Consider the following 6,046-nt stretch of genomic DNA (forward strand, 5'->3'; position numbering starts at 1 on the left):
GGCCAAGGAAGGTTACCTGGTGGTCTATGTTTCCCACTGCAAAGAACAACATCAGGAACTTTTAGTTGCTCCTCTTTTCCACATTCCATAGTCTCACTTAACAGCCCACACTTTTGCCTTACCATGTCCCATCTGTGGCCTGGGATATTCTTCTCCCTTCCCCCATCTCTGAGCCAGAACCAACTTGGGGGAATGGGGCATGTACACTGCAAAATGAGCCATCTTTGCTGGGCAATTCAGCCTCCTCCCCCTCACCCCCTCTTTGCTGGGAATGCGGCACAAGTGCTCCAGAATGAGTCAGTCAATCTTTATTATGGTCATAGACTTGTGTAGTGGAATGAACATGTTCTGAAGGGGCTGTGGCTCAGTGGTAGAGCATCTGCTTGGCATACAGAAGGTCCCAGGTTCAATCCTTGGCATCTCCAGTTAAAAGGTCTGGGAGTATTCTACATGGAATGAACTATGTAGCATCTACAGGTTGTTGGGATCCTTGTCTGATCTAAGCAGGTCCTTGGGGTAGCTGTGCCTTAACAGAAAAATGTACTGTTCGTTAGGTTAAAATGCTTAAGAGGACTCAGGGGATTCTAGTAAATGACACCAATACAAGACTATGAAAAGCCACAATCAGTCCTCCTCCAAGATTTAAGATGACTGTGTATACAGAATTCTGGATTTACCACAAAATGCTGACTATTGTCTATCCTGTGTGTGATCCAGCAACAATACCCCATTGTGTATCTGCAATGTGATGCTAGCAGTCTGCCTTTCTCTACTACCAATTTAGAAATAACTGGTGTATTCTATTTGCTCATTCATTTTTCCATCCCAGCCTACTTGAGGGTACACATCAGATTAAAAGGCATTTGAAAGGAGAGAGATGAGTGTACTTAAATTGTGCCCTCTTCATCTAAATGCCTGACAAAAAAAAAGCTGCCAGGATAAATTAGTGGGGATTGAACAATCTCACCTCAGCTGTAGTGAATACCTCTCCTTCCGGGCCCTGAGCTCCCTTTGTACCTTTCTAGAAGTTCCCATTGGCGTTGCTCCCATTTTCCTAGTACAAATACAGAAAGCTACTGTGCTGGTCAACTCCAGCCCTGCCTGGGCCTCTTATGGAAGCAGAGGACAAATCTAACCTTATATTCATACTGTGGACAAGCGGCTGACTGGCAGATGCTGTCTTTATGTAGAGATGGCTCCTAGGTCTCCCATCAATTCTTCTTGAATTCTACCTGTAGCCCCAAAACGTAAACCTCCATTGGTACAGCCTTCTAATAATTTCTAGTAATTGCCACAGAATGCATTCTATATAAATTTAGTCTGGCTTTAAACAAGGCAGAAAGCATTAAACCAAAGTCATTTGAGCACAAGCATGTAGGATTTACAAATTAGAATGTGCAGACAACCATTCACATCCAACCATCACAATTCTTGGCTCATAAGGGAAAAAATCTGTATTCTACTGAGTCAAAAACATCTAATAGGTATAGGCTCCAGAATAGTCAAGAACAGATGTTAAAGCAGAGAAAGATGCTGTAGGTGCTTGCAATATTTCTAAAAATTTGTAGTGATTTTCAAACTCATTATAGTTTACAGATGTGTATGTATAGACAGAGAAAGCAACTAGAGAAAGCAACTAGATCCTCTGAAGATGCCAGCCACAGATGCAGGCGAAACGTCAGGAGAGAATGCTGCTAGAACACGGCCATACAGCCCGGAAACCACAAAGCACCCAACTAGAGATTCACTAGAGACTCCAGAAGAGATCAACTTGGGGTGACATCTATACTTATTACACTTTGCTTATTACAAAAAAGCACAGGGAAAGTTTGGATTTTCTGATCAAAGTTTTACTTTATGATAAGATTTCTATTCCATGATTTGAGCAAATGCACATTTAAATAAATTGCTGAAGAGTTTAAAAAGCATATAAAGAGCAGATTTGCATTACCAAGTTTAAGTGAATGGGACTTGGAAGAATTATGGGTTGAAACCACAGATACTATCAAGGAAGAATGTGCAAAGACCATTCCCATAGTTGAAAGAAATGAAAAATCTTGATGGATAACTGAGAAAACACTTAAAATTGTTAAAGATAGACAAGAAGCAAAATTAAAAAGTGACAGATAAAAAGTGACAGAAAAAGAATTAGAAGTATAAATGCAGTGTTCCAACTACTGAAACATACAAAGAGAACCACTAGCGTAAGAAACAGAAGAGAACAATAAAGAAGAAAGAACAAGTGATCTGTTCCCATAAAGTCCAAGCAATCAAGGTGGAATTTAAAGCACGCTGCAAGCTCAACCTGGAAATACATCACCTAAACACAATAGATTAAAGAAAAGATGGAAACAATAAACTCAAAAACTACACAGAAGAGATAAAAAGATGACAGATTCTTTACAAAACAAAACTTTTGAAGAACGTAATTTTCAAAAGTGAATTGAAAGCTGCACTGAGAGCAACTGGAAGAAACAAATCACTAGTAATACTTGGGATATCGATAGGCCTATTCCAAGTCAAAGAAATAGAGTTCATCAAAACCTTAATAAGAATATGCCAACCATTACAGAAAACTGTAGTCGACCCACGCGGTCAGCGTAAGAACGAGACGAGACGCGGAGATAACATCTGGTGGAGATCGCCAGCAGCGGGAGACCGGAGGTCCGTGTTCCTAGCTGAAGTCTCGTCTCTGCCGGTTCCTGGCACCCTTTTCATTGTTACTCTATCGGGGGCGTGTAGGAGGAGGACCTGGGGGGAGTTCCGGAGAGCGGGAGGCTCGGCGAGATCATCCAGGTGATGCATGATCTCATCTGGCTACGTGCTGAGGAGAGGAGCCGTGCAGACTGGCTGCCTGAGCTCTCTTAATCCTCACCTGGGGGCAAGACCATTGTCCCTGCGCCCGGTGATTGAGCCAGACAGTTCACGACCCGTGACTCATGGGGGGGTTGAGCAGAGGGGGTGGCGATGGCTAATCGCAAGGCCGCGAGGTCCAGCTTGGCGTCCTTAACGTTTAATTACACGGGCACTGCTGGGCCTGGCAGTGCACTACTACATCTCCTCCTTTTACATTTTTTTAGGCAACAAACAACGCCTATGGGCGATGAAGGGGACGCTTGTCTCCTCACGCTATCTGCTTGGCCTGCTAGCCAAGCTGTTTGTGCAAACATTAGTTCTGGTTGGCGGGTAAGGGAAATGCGAGGGGTTTCTTACAATCGCTATGTGGCAATAATATTAGACACGCATTGAAGCGGGCAAGATCCGAACAAGAGCTTCATTAAACCAAATGCAGAGCTGTACAATAGCACTCAATCCATCTCCTTCCGACAGCCAGCTTCAGAGGGCTGACCACCACGGGGCAAAACATCGCATTTCAGGTGGAATACAACTTCTTAGCAGCACTTCGGTAGCTCGCGACTTTCATGTTAGCTGGGAATTAGCGGCACCATCAGAAAGATTAAACAACCGCCATATGTACATTCTCACAACCTTATGGCGATGTAACAACAACCGGTAATCCAATAGCTGCATACGATTGTTCAGGGTCGCTTTGACGAAATTCCTGTTGCTGCTGGGAGGCTGCATCGGGCGTGTCCAGAGCGGTGGAGGTGGTAGAGTTGATGGACCCTTCGAAGAGGCACAGCCAGCCGGGCCAATAGTCTTTGCATTGTAGGAAGCGAAGGTCCGGGGTCTCCACTCAGGGAGGTTGGCAGGAGACGCGAATCCTCCGCTTCGAGAGGGCGACCGGGCCCGGCTGGTTGAGGAGGGGCTCAGAAAGGCAGAGGCGGAGCCAAGGGCGAAAGCGGCCGTGTCCGGGCTCCGGGTGGAGCCTCGGGTGCAGGGACAATGGTGTTGAGCCGCAACTTGAGGCAAGCAAAGAGTTCCGGCAGGGGAGTCGGCGAAGCGTAGTGGATCCGCGTCCTTCCCCGCGAGGTCCAGAACCTCAGCCCCTGGGGGGGAGCAGGATGTTTCTCGAACACGGGGAAAGCGTTCCATGTGTGTAGCAGTTCCAACTGGCCGGTAGCCGGACCTTGCGGGGCAACCGGCCGACTCTCTGCTTCGGGTTGCGCGCCGATGTCTGCGCGCAGGCTTATGTTGGACTCGCGTGGTTACGCACCGCCCTCGCGACAAGGGGAAAGAGCCAGCCGGGAGGAGTTTAATCGACGGGTCCCCAGTGCGGTATGCCATATAGAATATCTCCTCCTCCGATGGATGAGGCATTCGGCGAAGGGTGTCAGCCCAGGCGACCTCGCTTTAGGAAGTTCCACTCCGGTGCCACCGATCGGGGAGTGAGCAGGTAGAGCTCCAGCAGAGCTCCCGACCGTAGGTACCCTAGGGCCGGGCCCAGGCAGAAGGATTGAGAGGGCGTTGGCAGCGGCATAAACTGCTCCCAGATGTTGGTCTGGTGGAACTTTCTTGTTATGGGTACTTTATGCGCCATGAAGAGCAGTGAGGCAGCAAGTGTGCAGCGATGGTGGTCGCTTTGAGTTGGTGGCGATGACCGTGGGCAAAAGAGATGCGGCGCTGCAGAGGTTTCGAGGCGTATCCTGGTGGAGTTCTTACTGGCGCAGTAGCGAGCTTAGAGCCTGGCTGGTGGTCGCCTTTGACGCCTCCCCAGGTCATTCCGGCCTTTGCTAAAGGACAGCGTTAATGCCCCCTGCTGGGATCAGCTAGCTAGGGATCCTCTAGAGAGATGCCTCCATCTCCGGATGGTGGGTTGGTTCTCCTCTGGCGCCATTCCATGGGGCTGGCTCTATCATGGCGAACGGAGTCCAACGAGGAACCTCAGGGAAGAAGAGTGAACTGAGAAAACACACAATCTTTCCCAGTGTTTTTTTCACTGGGCGGTCCGGCCAAGCCTGGGGCCCAGAGCCGGATGGCTGGGAGATTGGGGATCGAAAGTTAGTGTTTTAGGTTTAATATGGGAAAGCTTAGCGCTTGCTATTTCTGCAGCCTCGTGAAGGTTGCTTTTAATGCAACCTTCCTTTGGGGCCGCTAATTTACACCTCTTTCTTTAGTTGTTTGAGACAGGGGAGGGCAGGAGGCTTAGGCGACCCTGGTGTGGGAATTGGCTCTCAGAGCCGCCATCAGGGAGTGCGTCCAGGCGCCAGGGTCCCGGAAAATTCTCGAGGGGAGGAGAAATAGGCTAAGGCGAGTCCCGGGGATTGTGGGTATGCGTACATACTTCGACCATCAGCAACACAAAAGGGGGGGGCTTTGGAAGCACCTTTGGGAATGGGTGCATTACATCCGGGATGAAGCACCTGCGGCGATTAGGAGGCAAATTCCTTGCACATACAAAGCGAGAGAGGAAAGTTGGGGGGGTTTCTCTGCAGCGGAGTTGTACTTATCAAGACCTTGGTGCGGCTAACGCAGTGAAGCTGGATGGTGCTAACCTTTTTGTGATCGAATTATCTGGGAATGATACCGCAGACTCCGCCTCTGGTAGCGGCTCGCAACAAGGGCGACCTCGACAGAGGCGAACAAGTCAGAAAATCGCAGGAGCAACCTTGTTGGGCGCCTAAAGCCGGTTTATGGGTGAATTTGGTGCGGCAGCACCTCCCTTAACTTAGGAGCCTGTCCTGACAGTGCTGCGGTATCAGGACGGCCCTAGATTTTTAATCCAGGGAGGGGCCAGTTTCAGCCACCTCATTGGCCCTCCGCCTACTGGCTCTAAAACAGAATAGAGGAAGAGGAGGGGAGAGGGTTCAGTTTTCCTGTGGGAGTTAGGAAATAATTTCGAGGGCAAGCAAGATTGGGATCAATGACCTGTATGCCTCTACCCTTCGCCCCAAACCAGAGTCGCTTTTGACCTCGACTCCATAGAGGTCCCTTTCCCCAGAGATTGACATGTGGATGTCTAGGAACGATATGGCGGACTGTGAGCTGCAGCTCAAGTCCTGGGCTGTTGACCGTGAGCGAGGCGGATGCTCCGCCTTCGCGGGTTTGTCTCCCCCACCCCACCCTGTAGATGCGCGGCAGAAGCCTTGCCCGGTCGTATTACCGGTCCACTGGGCCGAGACTCCCGCCGGCTGCTCTGATGATC

General features: G+C 49.3%; 1 non-coding gene across 1 annotated transcript; it reads left to right on the top strand.

Moving 5' to 3' along the window:
- Positions 1-353: 353 nt before the first annotated feature.
- On the top strand, positions 354-425 carry TRNAA-GGC. The gene has a single exon. It is a non-coding gene; the product is annotated as a tRNA-Ala (tRNA).
- The last annotated feature ends 5,621 nt before the right edge of the window (positions 426-6,046 follow it).

Source organism: Sphaerodactylus townsendi, linkage group LG05 (assembly GCF_021028975.2).
Source record: "Sphaerodactylus townsendi isolate TG3544 linkage group LG05, MPM_Stown_v2.3, whole genome shotgun sequence".
Lineage (NCBI taxonomy): Eukaryota > Metazoa > Chordata > Lepidosauria > Squamata > Sphaerodactylidae > Sphaerodactylus > Sphaerodactylus townsendi.